Source organism: Canis aureus, chromosome 33, assembly GCF_053574225.1.
Source record: "Canis aureus isolate CA01 chromosome 33, VMU_Caureus_v.1.0, whole genome shotgun sequence".
Lineage (NCBI taxonomy): Eukaryota > Metazoa > Chordata > Mammalia > Carnivora > Canidae > Canis > Canis aureus.
The window spans coordinates 227,501-243,555 of NC_135643.1; the positions used below are offsets into that span (position 1 = coordinate 227,501).

Sequence of the window (16,055 nt, forward strand, 5' to 3'; positions counted from 1 at the left end):
GGAGACGGAGAAGCAGGCTCCATCCAGAGCGCCTGACCTGGGACTCTGAGCCCGCGTCTCCAGAACCACGCCCTGGGCTGAAGGCGGAGCTCGACCCCCGAGCGGCCGGGCCGTTGCCCCGAGTTTGTCTTTGTTTGTATGTATGTGCATTTATGTATGTATGTATGTATGTACGTACGTACTTACTTGCTTACTTACTATTTATTCATTTTCTTTTCTTTCTTTCTTTCTTTTCTTTCTTTCTTTCTTTCTTTCATCAGACACAGACGGAGACGGAGAAGCAGGCTCCATCCAGAGCGCCTGACCTGGGACTCTGAGCCCGCGTCTCCAGAACCACGCCCTGGGCTGAAGGCGGAGCTCGACCCCCGAGCGGCCGGGCCGTTGCCCCGAGTTTGTCTTTGTTTGTATGTATGTGCATTTATGTATGTATGTATGTACGTACGTACTTACTTGCTTACTTACTATTTATTCATTTTCTTTTCTTTCTTTCTTTCTTTCTTTCTTTTCTTTCTTTCTTTCTTTCTTTCATCAGACACAGACGGAGACGGAGAAGCAGGCTCCATCCAGAGCGCCTGACCTGGGACTCTGAGCCCGCGTCTCCAGGACCACGCCCTGGGCTGAAGGCGGAGCTCGACCCCCGAGCGGCCGGGCCGTTGCCGCAAGTTTACCTTTTTTTTCCTTCTCTTTTTTTGGAAGGTTTGTTTGTGTCCTTGCGTGGAGCCTGCTTCTTCTCCCTCTGCCTAGGTCTCTGCCCCTTCCTCTCTCCTCTCTCCTCTCTCCTCTCTCCTCTCTCTCTCTCTCTCTCTCTCTCTCTCTCTCTCTCTCTCTCTCTCTCTCCCTCCCTACGTTCGGACTTCTAGGTCACCCCATCAGAAAGATGCCTCGTGGGATGGGACCCAAGAGGTGGTCCAGAGAAATAAGGACCCGATCTCCCCCCCCCCAACCCCCCGCCACTTCCCTTGAGTCCAAATCATGAAGAAGACGGGGAAAGCAGGCCAGGCAGGCGGACGCCGGAAATCCCAAGTCCACACGCACGCACGAGCACCAGAACTGATGCCCAACCCACTCCACCTCTTTCAGAGGGCTGAGAGGGAGGCAACCACGGACAAAGCCTGTTTTCCAGGAGGAAACCGAGATGAAGGAACAGGCGGAGGTGGAGGCGGAAGGCTGGAAGGTTGACGGATAAGAGAAAGGAAAAGAGGGACGGACGCCTGGGTGGCTCAGTGGTTGGGCGGCTGCCTTCCTCTCGGGGCTGGATGCGGGGCGGGGGTTGGGGAGGTGGAAGGGGTACCCTGGGCTCGTGTGCCCGCATCGGGTTCCCTGCGGGGAGCCTGCTTCTCCCTCTGCCTGTGTCTCTGCCTCTCTCTCTCTCTCTCTGTGACTATCATAAATAAATAAAAATTTAAAAAAAAAAAAAAAAGAACGAGAGAAGGCAGCTGGAGAAACTACATGCGAACGCAGACGGTAGACACAACCCCAGGGGGGAGGGCTGGGCTCCGTGAGGGGTGGGACAGAGGCCAGCGGTTTCCACGAAGAGCCTTTCGATGGACTGCTGAATGGACTGGATCTGCGGCTTTGGCTGCGAGCCTCCTTGGATGGTGACGGGACAGGCGAGGACAGGCCCGGACACCCCGCAGGCCCGCCCGAGGGCCTGCTTGGAGCGCACGAACACGTAGGGCACGTTCTTCTCTTCACGCGGCAGGCAGGCAGGCGGGCGGCGGACGGTGCGGCATGATCTCCAGGGGCTCGGCGTCTGCAGCCAGCCATCAGGATGAACTCAGAGATGCCTCTCCACAGAGGGTTTTGGTGGCTTCGTGGGCTCCTTTCCGAAGCTGCTTGTAGTTACGGGACTGCTGAACACGCGTCCAGGAGTTTCTTGGGGAGGTGGGCATCTGCCAGGGGGTAGGCCTTCGGATTCACATCAGCCTCAGTCATCTCTGCGTATCCGCGGTCCCTGTGGGTTTCCTGTAAAAAGACGTGTCCTGGGAGCTACCTATCACCGTCACACTTCATACGGATAACCGGTTTTGTCCCCACGCGCCCCCGCCCCCGCCGCCGTTGGGGTGGGCGGTGGGATGTGCTGTGCTCCCGTCACAGTTTGTGGGCCTGGAATGGTGGTGATCGAGATAGACCCTTCCGCCACCTCATTACAAAGAAACGAGACACGTGTGGTGTCTTGTTAGACCCACAGGCACAGAAAAGAAAAGGAGAACTACTTATCCCCTTGCTCCACCGGGACCCACCCGGATGCCATGCCCATGCCGGAGGGTCCAGGCCCCGAGGGACGGGCGTACTCAACTTTGCTGTGAACTCAACGGATTAGTGGAGTTGTGCCTCTGAGGATTTGTCCACGGAAACTACTTCAAATGATCGATTTTGTCCGTCTCGTGTACTTTTCCTTGTGACGAGCAAGCAGGTTAAAAAAAAAGAAAAAGAAAAAAATGAAAAAAGGGGGGAATCCCTGCGTGGCGCAGCGGTTTGGCGCCTGCCCTTGGCCCAGGGCGCGATCCTGGAGACCCGGGATCGAGTCCCACGTCGGGCTCCCGGTGCATGGAGCCTGCTTCTCTCTCTGCCTATGTCTCTGCCTCTCTCTCTTTCTCTCTTTCTCTCTTTCTCTCTCTCTCTCTCTCTCTCTCTCTCTCTCTCTCTCTCTCTCTCTCTCCCCCCCCCCCCGACTATCATAAATAAATAAATAAATAAATAAATGAAAAAAAGGTCTATAGGTTAAACTTTTACAATAGCTTCCCAAATCTTTGGTGACCTGGAACTTTGAAGGTGTAACTAGCTTAATTGATAAATTGGGTTCAGTTCATCGGATACCTGGCGTCTGTCTTTCCAACAGAAAGGTAAAATACTAAAGTGTGAGTCAGTAAGACACCCAAGGTGGTTTTTTTGTTTTGTGGTGTTGTGTTTTCCTCCCCCACCCCTTGCCCTTTTCTTCCTTCCCCCCCCCCTCCCCCCACCTCAGTTTTTGTGTTTCTCTTTTGTCTGATTCAGGAAACCTGCAGATACCTGGGTGTGTCAGTAAACGTGTTTCAGGTTGGTTTGTTCGTTTCTCTTTTCCTTCCTCTTTTTTTTTTTTAATTTTAATTCACAATTCATCACACACACACACACACACACACACACACACACACACACGGGCAGAGGGAGAAGCGGGCACCCTGCAGGACCGCTGAGCCACCCAGGGATCCCCTGTTTCGTGCTTCCTTCACAATTGTATCATACAGGGCAGCCCGTGTGGCTCAGCGTTTTAGTGCCGCCTTCAGCCCAGGGCGTGATCCTGGAGTCCCGGGATCGAGTCCCACGTCAGGCTCCCTGCACTGGAGCCTGCTTCTCCCTCTGTGTCTTTGCCCCCCCCCCCCCCTCTCTTAAATCTTAAAAAAAAAATTGTGTCCTACATGTTAGGTTTTTACAAAATGAACAGCGGAGAAATAAAAAACCAGCAGAGCCAGGCAGTAGGTAGGAGAGTGCTTTAATGGGGAGCGCTCCTGGGCGAGGTTCCATGACTCGGAGAGGTGGCCAGAGTCAGGGAAGTCGCGCGGGGTTGGGGACTGTGGGGGTTTTGAAGCCTTCTTGGTTCCGACTCTGGATCCGGGTGGGTCCCTAGCCAAATTAGACAAGGGAACACCGTGTCCTTAGGTGATTGGCTGGGAGTAGGGGGGGGATAGTATCAGACGATGGGGAGGGGGCGGGGGCGGTTCCTGGATGGAAAGTTTCGGTTTCCCATCTAGGCTTCGACTCACTGGAGATGATGTGGTGGTCAGGGATGCTTTGACGGGAAGATCAGCCATTTTGACCCAGTTTGAGATGTCCGCCATTTTGGGTGCCCCTGTCTCTCAGCCAGCCCAACAATACATACACACACACACACACACACACACACACACACACACACACGTGTTTCTAAAAACTATCACATGTATTCATACATTTGACAATCTAAGGATTTCTGGTACGATAGACAATGTGCCCGTGGTTCCTACTGACTTTTCACCAGAGACTGAGGTTTCTAGGAGTTAACAGTCTGCCGCCTGGGTGGCTCAGCGGTTGAGGGGTTGAGCATCGGCCTTTGGGTCAGGGCCCAATTCTGGGGCGGCGGGGGGGGGGTATCCGAGTCCGGACCCCTTTCCACATCTGGCTCCTTGTGGGGAGCCTGCTTCTGCCTATGTCTCTGTCTCTGTCTCCCTCCCTCCCTCTCTTCCCCCTTCACAAAGTTCTCTCTCTCTCTCCTCTCTCAAAAAGTGTAAAATAAGTACAATTTTAAAAAATCTGCCACATGGAATCGAGACTACTGGTTAACGATAAGGAAAACAACCTCTGTGTGTGAGATAGTAGGAGACATGTAGAATAGATACAAGGCATGAAAATACGGGTGGTGGTGGTGGTGGTTAAAGAAAATGAATCGGGGATCCCTGGGTGGCGCAGTGGTTTGGCGCCTGCCTTTGGCCCAGGGCACGATCCTGGAGACCTGGGATCGAATCCCACATCAGGCTCCCGGTGCATGGAGCCTGCTTCTCCCTCTGCCTGTGTCTCTGCCTCTCTCTCTCTCTCTCTCTCTGTGACTATCATAAATAAATAAAATAAAATAAAATAAAATAAAATAAAATAAAAAAGAAAATGAATCTGTCCTGAAATGACTCTGGCTTTTTTTTTTTTTTTTAAGATTTTATTTACTTATTCACGAGAGACACAGGGACAGGCAGAGACAAGGGAAGCAGGCTCTATGCGAGGACCCTGATATGGGACTCGGTCCCAGGAGTCTGGGATCACGCCCTGAGCTGAAGCCAGACGCTCAAACGCTGAGGCACAGGGGCGTCCCAAAGCCTGGCTATTTAGAGAAAGAACACTTAAGACTGACGGAATGGAAAAAGAAATTATAGAAGGGATTTATGAAGGAGATTTTTGAGATTTGTTTTTTGTTTTCTGTTTTTTATTTTTTTGGATTTTATTTATGTATTCATGGGAGAGAGACAGAGACAGAGAGAGAGACAGAGAGAAGGAGAGAGAGTAACAGAGACAGAGAGAGACAGAGAGAAAGACAGAGAAAGAGAGAGACAAAGAGAGACAGAGGCACAGAGACAGAGACACAGAGAGATAGAGAGAGACAGAGAAAGCAAGACAGAGACAAAGAGAGACAGAGATAGGAGAGAGACACAGAGAAGGAGAGAGACAGGGAGAGAGAGAGAGACAAAGAGAGAGACAGAGAGATAAAGAGAGACAGAAGGGGAGAGAGACACAGAGAAAAGAGAGGCAGAGAGATAAACAGAGGCAGAGACAGAGACAGAGAGAAGGGGAGAGAGAGACAAAGAGAGAGAGACAGAGAAAAGAGAGGCAGAGAGACACAGAGAGACAGACACAGAGAGAGGCAGAGACAGAGAAAGAGAGAGAGACAGAGAGAAGGGGAGAGAGAGACAAAGAGACAGAGAAAAGGGGCAGAGAGATAAAGAGAGACAGAGACAGAGAGACAGACACAGAGACACAGTGAGGCAGAGACAGAGAAAGAGAGAGACAGACAGAGAGACACACACACAGAGAGAGAGAGAGAGAGAGGCAGAGACACAGGCAGGGGAAGAAGTAGGCTCCACGTGGGGAGCCCGATGTGGGTCTGGATCCCAGGACCCTTGGGATCAGGCCCTGAGCCAAAGGCAGACCTTCCACCGCTGAGCCACCCAAGGCGTCCCAGAAGCAGACTCTTTGAAAAGGGATTGCAGGCGTGGTCAGGACGGACTGAGATTGGGAGAAGTGGGTTTTACTACTACACTGGTGTACAACTGAGATTTGGCTCTTCTCTCTGCTAAAATGGCGAGATTCTCTTGCATTGGTAGTCTACTCTTGATAAGAGTGTGAACAGAGAAGAAAAGACAAAGACAAGGTGCTTTTTTGTTTGGTTGGTTGGCTTGGTTTGGTGTGGTTTGGTTGGGGGTTTTTTGTTTGTTTTTTGGGGTGTGTGTGTGTGTGTGTGTGTGTGTGTGTGTCTCCCTTTACCTGCCCAGAACAGCAAGGTTTTTAGATTCCCTTTTTTTTTTTTTTTTTTTTGGTTGTTCTTGTTTCACTTTTTTTGGTATTTACTTATTTATTTTATTTTTTGGGTTCGTTTGTATCCGGTCTTCCCCTACTACGTAAGAGTGAAAACTTCTCCACGGTAAAGGAGCTTCATTTTGGGGACAACTCTAAAAGCACCTGTAGAATCTCCTAGGGGCCACCTCGGCGAAAGAGACACTGAAGATTTCCGTTTTGTTATGATCCGTGATCCTTTGTAGGCATGTGCCTTGAAAACTTCTGAGATGTTTTTGGTTGGCTGGTTGGCTGCCTGTCTGTCTGTCTGTCTACTGGTCCCTTCATCCGTTCGTGGATTCTCAGCGGATCCCAGAATGCCAAACCCTAAATAGAGTCTCTTGACTACTATAGGTCGTTTACCTGCTATGGGAAGGCACATGAGAAGCACTGTCAGACAAAGAACCATAAGCCCTCTTAGATTACATTGTGTGGGTGAATGCTGCCGGTGTTCCGAACAGGAAATGAAATTCCTAAACTTGTAACGTGTCCTGGTAGAGTGCCGTCACTCCACATTCGAACTGTTTAAATGCTCTGCGTACGTGCATGTGTGTTGTGTGTGTGTGTGTATGTGTGTGTGACAGAAACTGGTCGGATTTTCCTCTCGACTGCATTATAATGAATTCTCATTGGGTCTTTAGGCACGTCCATCCGTGGGTGACCTCCCTGTCACGTGCAGGTGTTGTTAGGAAGGTCTTGCAACAATGCGGTCCACTTTTCAGAAGATTCGCGGAAAGGACTCTGGACGAATCCCGGTGTCTGGTCACCCTGAGATTGTCCAACTACATACAGTAGGAGTTGCCGGAACTAATGAAAAAGCTGCGTGGAAACCGAACAGAAAGGAACAACGTGGAACTGAATGAGGTCCACGAAACCCTGAACAGAGTTCAGAAACTCTCAGTGAGTCATCTTCCTTTTTTTTGGCGATTGTTAAATCCTCTTCAGAAGGTCGGTGGGAATCCGTGCTCATTGCAACCAGACACCGTTGGAAGGATCCGCTGTATCACCAAGGCCTTCCTTGAGTAGAATGGCGTCTGTTTTCCTTTCTTTCGACCTCCCCCGGTCCCCACGCCGCCCTCCCCTCCTCCCTCCCCTCCCTTTCTCCCCCCCGCCCCCCACCCGGCCCCGGCCCCGGCCCCGGCCCCCGGGGTCCATTTGTCAAAGTGATCTCTATTGACCGAGCGGGCCAGGGGCCCCTGGAATCGCATCCTAAGACTCAGATAGGATCAGACAGCCTGGAGACGCTCAGATCCACTTCTCGGGAGCCACCCGAGCCCCTCGGAAACCGTGAGCCTGATACCTTCCTTCCAGAGGTCGCCGCGGCCTCACTGGGCGAGTCAAGAGTGCCACCTCCTGGCGGACGAAACCGAGAGTCAGCTGCTTAACCCCAGCGAGCCTCCCAGGTTGCCCCTACGAGGTGCTTGGAAATGCTGAGGCTCAACGACACCGGAACCACAACAACCGGAAGAACAGAAAAGAAGAGCAAAAGAAATGCTGAAGTTCTTCCTTCTGGCCTTGCCTTTACAGGAGTGTGCCGTCTGCGACCACGCCTGTCTCCGCGGACAGGAAGAAAAGAGTCCAGATGGCTGAACCGGGGTTCTGCACTCTGCGGACCACAGGAACCCCCTCCAGCCTGACCCAGGAACTCCCTTACTCTGAGCCAGGGACAGGAGGTCTTGTTTTGTGTTTCGGTTGTGGTCCAAAAGACAGGCGTCACCTACGATGGAACCTTGTAACCCTTTCTAAGCCTAGAGTCGCTCAGCGGCATTACATACGTTCACACATCCTCCTCGCCAAGTTATCTTTCCATTCCATTTTTTTACTCTCTTTTTTGAAACTCTTTAAATTTTATTTATTTATTTGTTCGTTCGTGCATGCATTCATTCATTGTTTGTTTGTTTATTATTTTAAAGGATTTTTTTATTGAGAGAGAGAGAGAGAGGCAGAGACACAGGCAGAAGGAGAAGCAGGCTCCATGCACCGGGAGCCTGACATGGGATTCGATCCCGGGTCTCCAGGATCGTGCCCTGTGCCAAAGACAGGCGCCAAACCGCTGCGCCACCCAGGGATCCCTCCCCTTAATTTTTAAATTCTCTTTGCAGATATGGTCTATTTTTAGGCAGCCCTTAGAGGGAAAGAGAAAGAAGGAAAGGATGGGAGTGAGGGACTGGTCTTTGAAATACAAAAAGACTTGATTTTCATCTTTTATTGATTCCACTAGAATCCAAACATCACATGGACCAACTTTCCCATTTGGAAAAAATGAATTTTTACCATGATTAAGGAGAGTCAATGCTTGAAAGAAAGCTGGTTAAACTGGTTAACATCCAGTTCCATCCCAGGCAGGAATTACTGACATGACATCTCTGACAGATGGTTTCTCAACTCAGCTTGGACTATTCAAGGAAGTATTAATTATGTTTTTCATGCAAAGACTGAATGAAGGGAAAGCTGTCAACAGTTGAGCTGATAAATCCCACTCTCTATCAGTGAAGGAAAAGGCTTTTCAAGGCTTTCAGCAGCTTACATATCTTGTGTATTGCACATTGCTAATGTATTGCTTAATACATTGCTTGTGTATTGCAATGAAATGTTTTATAAAACACTCTTTTCTTGTCATTAAAAAAATCGGTGTTTCATTCTTTTGTCATGATATGTATGGTCTTACATCTTTCCAAACTATGCCTTTATTCACTGAGTCTAAGCAGCAAGGCTTTGAGAACTTTGAGAGTAATTGACATTACTTCAAGAGAAAGAGGAAAAAAGAAACATTGGCTGTAAATAGAGGAGTTGAAGGTTAAATGGTAGGGACCCTGCTTGGGTTGCTGGAGTCTCAATGTGGCTGGACCCAGGAAAAGCCTTTGGTTGCTTCTCAGGGCTACCTACAGAATGTCAACTGGGTGACTTTCCTGATAGTTTCCTCTGGCAGACCTAAACAGCTGCATTAAGAAAGGAATTGAGAGGCCACAGATGTCACAGAAGCAAGTAGCTAGCCAGGAAGGATGAAAGATGCCAATTGGAAAAAGAGAATTATATATTAAAGGGAAAGCTAGCTCCACTTTTGATGGGATTCCAACAGACATTTAGGTTATATCTGAGATGCTTTATTAATATATTATTAAGATCCATGATGAAAATAAGACTTGTTTCACAGGATCTCAGATTCAGAACTTTAAATATTTGAAAGGTAGTTGTTACTGGAGAAAAAATGGTATTGAGAAGAATATACAGAAAGTTTACATCATCTCATTTTGATTACCCACTAACTTTTAGATACTAAAGCGAAATTAAATATGCTCTTGTACATTTCTGAAGGAGAACTATTTTAGTTTTAACGTTTTATTAGAAACAATGAATGAACAGGAAGATAAAATAAATAAGAAAATTCCCTGGAGTACATCAGAGCAAGTACTCAGATCCAAAGTACTCAAAAGTAGGGATCCCTGGGTGGCACAGCGGTTTGGCGCCTGCCTTTGGCCCAGGGCGCGATCCTGGAGACCCAGGATCGAATCCCACATCAGGCTCCCGGTGCATGGAGCCTGCTTCTCCCTCTGCCTGTGTCTCTGCCTCTCTCTGTGACTATCATAAATAAATAAATAAATAAATAAATAAATAAATAAATAAAAATTAAAACAAACAAACAAAAAACCAAAGTACTCAAAAGCAAATATTTAACAAAATTTATCATTGTTCTTACTTGTAATGAGGATATTTTCAACAAACAAAACAGAAACAAAAGAATAATAAAGGCATTAATAGGAGATATAATGAAAAGGATAGTATTCAGTAGCTTTAGAGAGCCCATGGATTTACATATTTCTATGTAAAATAATTCAGATTATGAATGTTTTTCTAAGTCTTTATATCATGTAAAATTTGAATTAAAAGAAAATGTTGAGTTCATGAAATACTGTACACCCTTAGTTTGGTGAGGTATCAAAATGTGTACTTTATTATGTTGATATTTATTCAGCAAATTTTCTGAGGGTTTTTTTTTTTGCATGTGTAATGATGTGATTGGACATACTATAAAAGTTTTAATAATGTGCTTTTGAAGTGTCTACAAATGTACAAGTAAGCAGTCCACAACTTACTAAAATCTAAAATTATGGTATTTCAGGGGCACCTGGCTGGCTTAGTTGGTAGAGCATGTGACTCTTGATCTGGAGTTGTAAGTTCGAGCCCCACATTGGGTGTAGAGATTACTTAAAAAAAATTAAAATATTAGGGAAATAAAAATAAATAAAACCATGGAGCTTCAGAATTTGAGGAGAGAACTAAAGGTCATCTAATTTAACTTCCAGACAGTAGATTAATTCTTTCTAGATCATCTTTTACAGGTGTCGTCCACTCTCTTCTTGATCACATCCAATGAGACTATGATACTTACTCAGCTCTCGCAGGCCAAGCCATTTCTTTGTTCTATTGTTTTAGTTGCTAGAAAGTTCTTAACAGTAAGGGATATCTGTAATTTTCACACATTTTCCAAGTTTTCACTCATCAAAAGAGGACCAAAGGTTTGAAGAAAGTTTCCAAGTGTGTCTTAATTGTTTTACTCCAGGTGAAATATCCAAGATCTTTCAGCAATAGATAATAAAGTGTATAATTAGAAAATTATTATCTACTTCAATCAGGGCACTTTATTTCTGCAAATGGGAACAACATTAAGCACTATTAGCTTTTTTAGCAGCTCTGACCACTGGATTGTTTCTTGTCATTTTTTAAAGGAGATTTATTTATTTGAGAGAGGGAGCAAGGTTAGGGGTAGGGGAGAGGCAGAGGGAGAGGAAGAGAGAGTCCTCAGCAGACTCTGCACTGAGCATGGAGCCAGGCTTGTGATCTCAAGATTCTGAGATCACCACCTGAACTGAAACCAAGAGTCTGACTGATGTTCAACTGACTGTGCACCCCAGGTTCCCCCCCACTTCAATTGTTTCAATTGAATTTTTATTTCTCCAAATGCTCCAAGTCTCTTGTAAACTGCTGTTAAGCCCGTGATCTCTTTGTGTATATGCACATTCATATAAAAATAATTGTCATGGATCTGTGCTATTCCCATACTCCATGAATTGGCTTGAAGGTGAATGATAGAGAAATGAAGGCAAATTGAGTGAAGAGCAGAGAATCTACCATTGAATTCACTCTTCATTTCCTTTGTTCCTCTGATTTTCCTACTCTCATTTTGAGAATGAGCATTTGTCATTCTTTATGTTTTCTTCACAGTTAGGAAATACCCTAGCACAGAGCAGGTACTCAAATTTTGTTGTTGATGATGAACTGATCTGAGCTTTCATGTCAGACAATTCAATAGTGGAAGCAGGAATTAGGAATGTGCCACATGGCCACATGGCCACACAGGACATTAATTTATGGAACATACACGAGACTCACCACGTGCCTAAAATAAAGGTGGAATTTGCCTAATCTCTCCTCTCCTTCCCTCATCTGTTCAGCAACTTCTTTTGTCAGGTGCAGAACTCTATAAGAGATTTTAGCTACATTATAGATTAAAATTTGTAAGCTATTAATAGAACCTAAGTACACTTTGAAATGTTATTTTGGAAATATGAATTTTAAAAAACTGACGTACTCATGAACTAGTTGGTGGTATAAGTATTACTACAGGACACTTCCCTAAAGACTGTCTTGCTCAGTTTGCAGCTTACTGATGTTTGTCTTGATTTTTGTTGGTGTTTTTGCTGATGACCTTCTGGATTTTGGCAATTTTTGAATAAAAAAGAAAAACAAAATTCAAAATTAGTTATATTTAGAAAATTGCTGCTAGTGACAGGTGGTAAACATTTATGTTTATTATCTATGTATCTGATCACTTCTTGGTATATTTCCAACTCCAAATATTATTGACAGATTGTATTAGGATTCTTCAGAGAAACAGAACCAATAGGAGATATATATATGTATAGGTAGACAGATATTGTGATAGATAGATACAGAGATAGATAGAGATATACAAAGAGAGAGGCTTATTATAAGGAATTAGCTCACACAATTATGGAAGCTGATAAGTCCTTAGACCTGTGGGGTGAGTCTACAAGCTGGAGATCCAGGAGGGCCAATGGTGCAAGTTCTAGTCTGAGCCCAAAGACCTAAAAGCCATGAGAAACAATAGTGCACCTTCAATTCAAGACTGTCAGTCTCAAGACAGGAAGAGCTGATGCTTCAATTAAAGTCTGAAGGCAAGAAAATACCAATGTCCCAGCTAGAAGGCAATAAGGCAGGAAGAATTTCCTTTTATTCAGAGATGGTCAGTCTTTTTGTTCTATTCAGGACTTCAGCGATTGGATAAGGCCCACCCACATTAGGAAGGACAATCTGTTTTACCTCATCTATTGATTTAAATATTAAACTCGGGGCACTTGGGTGGCTCAGTCGCTGAGCATCTGCTCAGATCATGATCCCGGGATCATGGAATCGAGTTCTGCATCAGGCTCCCTGCAGGGGGGAGCTTCTCCTCTGCCTATGTCTTTGTCTCTCTGTGAGTCTTTCATGAATAAAATAAAATCTTTAAATATGTATGTTTATATACTAAATATACTATATAAATATATATATATATATATATTAAAGTCAGCCAGAAATATCTTCACTGAAATATTCAGAATATTTGGTGAAATATTCAGGCATCCTTGGCTCCGTCCAGTTAAGACATAAAATTTGCCATCATACGGAGCAAAGCATTTGAACCAAAGGATTAAAAATGAGCATAAGGAAAATTGAGGAGGGTTTATTCACTCACCTGTTCAACAAATACTTAAATGTGTATTGTGTGTTAAAAGTCAAAGGAGACATAGATAATTCTTCTCATGGAGCAAAGATACAGATCTTAAAACAAAATTTTATGTCAGAGAAAGATGCTATTGGAGGAGAAATAACAGACTGCTACCTAGACTGAAGAACATGGTGGCAAAACTCTACAAAGAGGGTCCAGGATGCTAAAGGTTCTGACAAGAGTGAGTATCAGACACTGAGTAACTCAAAGCCCATGGAGTGTAGATTAAGAGAGAGTAGTATAGAAGGGTGAGTGAGAGCTGAGCTAGAAAGGTAGGCAAAAGGCAGGTCCTGAAGCCTTCCTGGCACATTAGAGTAGGAGAACCATTTCCTAAGGGTGTTGACAAGTTACTTAGAGAGTTCAAACAGACAAAAGACTGATCCTCTTTGCATTTTTGAAAGGAAACTGAGAGAGGACAAGATGAGAAATAGAAAAAGCCAGCTATGGGGCTATTATACAAAAAAGTGAGGGGTACCTGGGTGGCTCAGTGGTTGAGCATCTGCCTTTGGCTCAGGTTGTGATCCCGGGGTCCCTGGATCAAGTCCCACATCGGGTTCGCTGCAGGGAGCCTGTTCACCCTCTGCCTGTGTCTCTGCCTCTCTCTGTATGTCTCTCATGAATGAATGAATGAATGAATGAATGAATGAATAAACAAACAAATAAATAAATCTTTAAAAAAAGTGAGAGATGGATGCTGGGCTGGGCCAGGATTGATGGTGGAGATGGACTAGCATAATACATCTGAGAGACACATAAGAGATCCAGCAAATGGTGTGTGGTGATTAGATGGTTGTGCAAGGAGAGAGAGAGAAGCAGATGCAGTTGGCTGAGGAGTGACTGTAGACTCAGAGCCTTGAGGACCTCCCAAAGCAAGTGATAAGAGGAAGTCTGCAAGAGATGCAGGGATAAATGGTCAGATAAGCAGGTGGTCCAGAGAATGTGGTTTGGCAGACAACAGAAGAGAGAGAAGGAGGATGTGTTCAGTATCATTAAATTCAGCTTGAAATGAAAGCAAATTAAGAACAGAATCAATGACCATTGTATTCCAAGATATTCAGGAAGAGGAAGCGTAGGCAAGGATCTGAGATGTGAAACTGAAATATACTGAGGGTTGCAACTTGGGAAAATGATGATGGTGGCATATGTGACTTGTCTGAAAAGTGGCTGTGGGGGCACCTGGGTGGCTCTGTACACTAAGCCTCTGGCTCCTGGTTTCGGCTCAAGTCATGATCTCCTGGGAGGGGAGGGTGGGGAGATTGAGCCCCATGTGGAGCATCACATAGGACTCTCTGCTGAGTGGAAGTCTGTCCCACTCTCCTGTCCTCTGCCCCTTCTTCCCTCCCCCACCCCATCCACATGTCTTTCTCTCTCTCTCAAATAAATAAATCTTTAAAAAATGTAAAAGCAGAGGGAAAGGACTGGTCTGTAGGCAAAGAGAGGTAAAGGGTCAGGGGAGAATTTTTTATCTTCTAAATCAAGAGATTTGTTCATATATAAATTTTGCTGGGAAGGAGCCCGTATAGAGGTTGAAGGTACAAAAGGAAGGAGATATTAGATCTCTGGTTAAAGTATGTTTAAGAATAATTGATAACTATGAGTGATGAGAGCTCACTATTTGTTTTCTAAGCATGACATGTATCAGTTTAATTCCCACAGCAACCTCCTCATGGGTACTATAATTATCTCCATTTTTACACATGCTGTTATTGGCACATGGGGTAGTTAACCACCTTGCCTAAGGCCACGAGACGTAGAGCCAGGACTTGGGCCCAGGCAGTCTGGATCCCAAGGTGCATTCTCTGAACACCTACATAGTCAAATGGAGGAAAAGAGAAATCTGTGTATAAATACTAAGAAAGGTTAAAAGGTTTCTCTGGAAACATCTGACCACAGACACTATGTCTCCAGGACTTTCCGCAAGCTAACACAGAGGTTTTGAAGGGCAACTACACTCAGAGCCAATTCACTTCATTTCATACAATATATCTTGAGATTAGTGTTTAATATAGTTGCCCAGTGGTATTCAAGAGTACAAAATCAATTTTCGATGTATTATAACTTTTACTGGGTAATCACATTTCCATTAAGTATATAAGGTATTTATTTCCATTTCAGAAACATGAATTCCTAATATTATTTCTATATGATCTATAAATAACTGTAGATATGCTTGCCAGTGTGTTGCTTTGCTTTTGGTGGCATAAAATGGAAAAACATAAATAACAAAGTATTTCGTTTTATTAGCCAAAGGAAAGAATATCTTTTTTAAATCCAGAAAATTGTTTATTACTTTGGAAGCTGTATGCAAATCAGACAATTTAAACGCAATATCAGAAGGAAAGGTGGTCTCCCAGGAAACTCTTGGCAGTTTAAATGTTTGGTAGGTTCCTTCTTCAATTAAAGCAGAGTACAGTAAAGGGACATATCCCTTGAGTCACCCCATGTATTAGAAGTTATCAGCCTTCCCAAAACACTAGAGGTAGTCTGAGTGAAAACTTTTTGTTGGAGCAACTGGGTGAAATCCTGGAGCATAAATAAAATCCCAGATTTTAAACTTCACCACACAAATCACATTTTGGGGGATAATATGTTTAATTTCATGGTAAGAAATTCTGTTGAGGGTCAACTTGCTGCCCCCAAATAGTTTAAGTAGGTCAATGGAAACTTCTCCAAAATGGTAAAGGTCAGTGAATGGCCTTTCTACAAAAATACTTTCTTTTCCAATACTAGACTTTCTTGAATAGGCTCATTCACTAAATCAGATAAATGTTGATAAATAATTTGATAGTCAATTTTACACCAGGATGAACCAATAGAACACTTGTTTTGTTTTGTGCTTTGGCCTTTTATAAAACACAGTTGGGAAAAGGTTGCCCTAAATGGATCAACTAACATTCAGCCTATGCCATGACTCACTCTGATCTTCGTATTGTTGGTAACTCTACAACAAAAGCACTCCTTTTGCCCAGGATTTAAATGTATTAAAAAAGTCTCTCGGGGCGCCTGGATGGCTCAGTAGTTGAGCATCTGCCTTTGGCTCAGGTCGTGATCCCGGGATCCCGGGATCAAGTCCCACATCAGGTTCCCTGCAGGGAGCCTGCTTCTCCCTCTGCCTGTGTCTCTGCCTCTCTCTCTTTGTGTCTCTCATGAATAAATAAAATCTTAAAAAAAAAGTCTCTCAAAATTTAAGAGTAGTTGAGATTCCTCC

General features: G+C 44.9%; 1 pseudogene; it reads right to left on the reverse strand.

The window, feature by feature from the left end:
* Positions 1-1,080: 1,080 nt before the first annotated feature.
* Positions 1,081-2,124, reverse strand: LOC144304057 (NHP2-like protein 1 pseudogene; annotated as a pseudogene).
* Between the last annotated feature and the right edge of the window lie 13,931 nt (positions 2,125-16,055).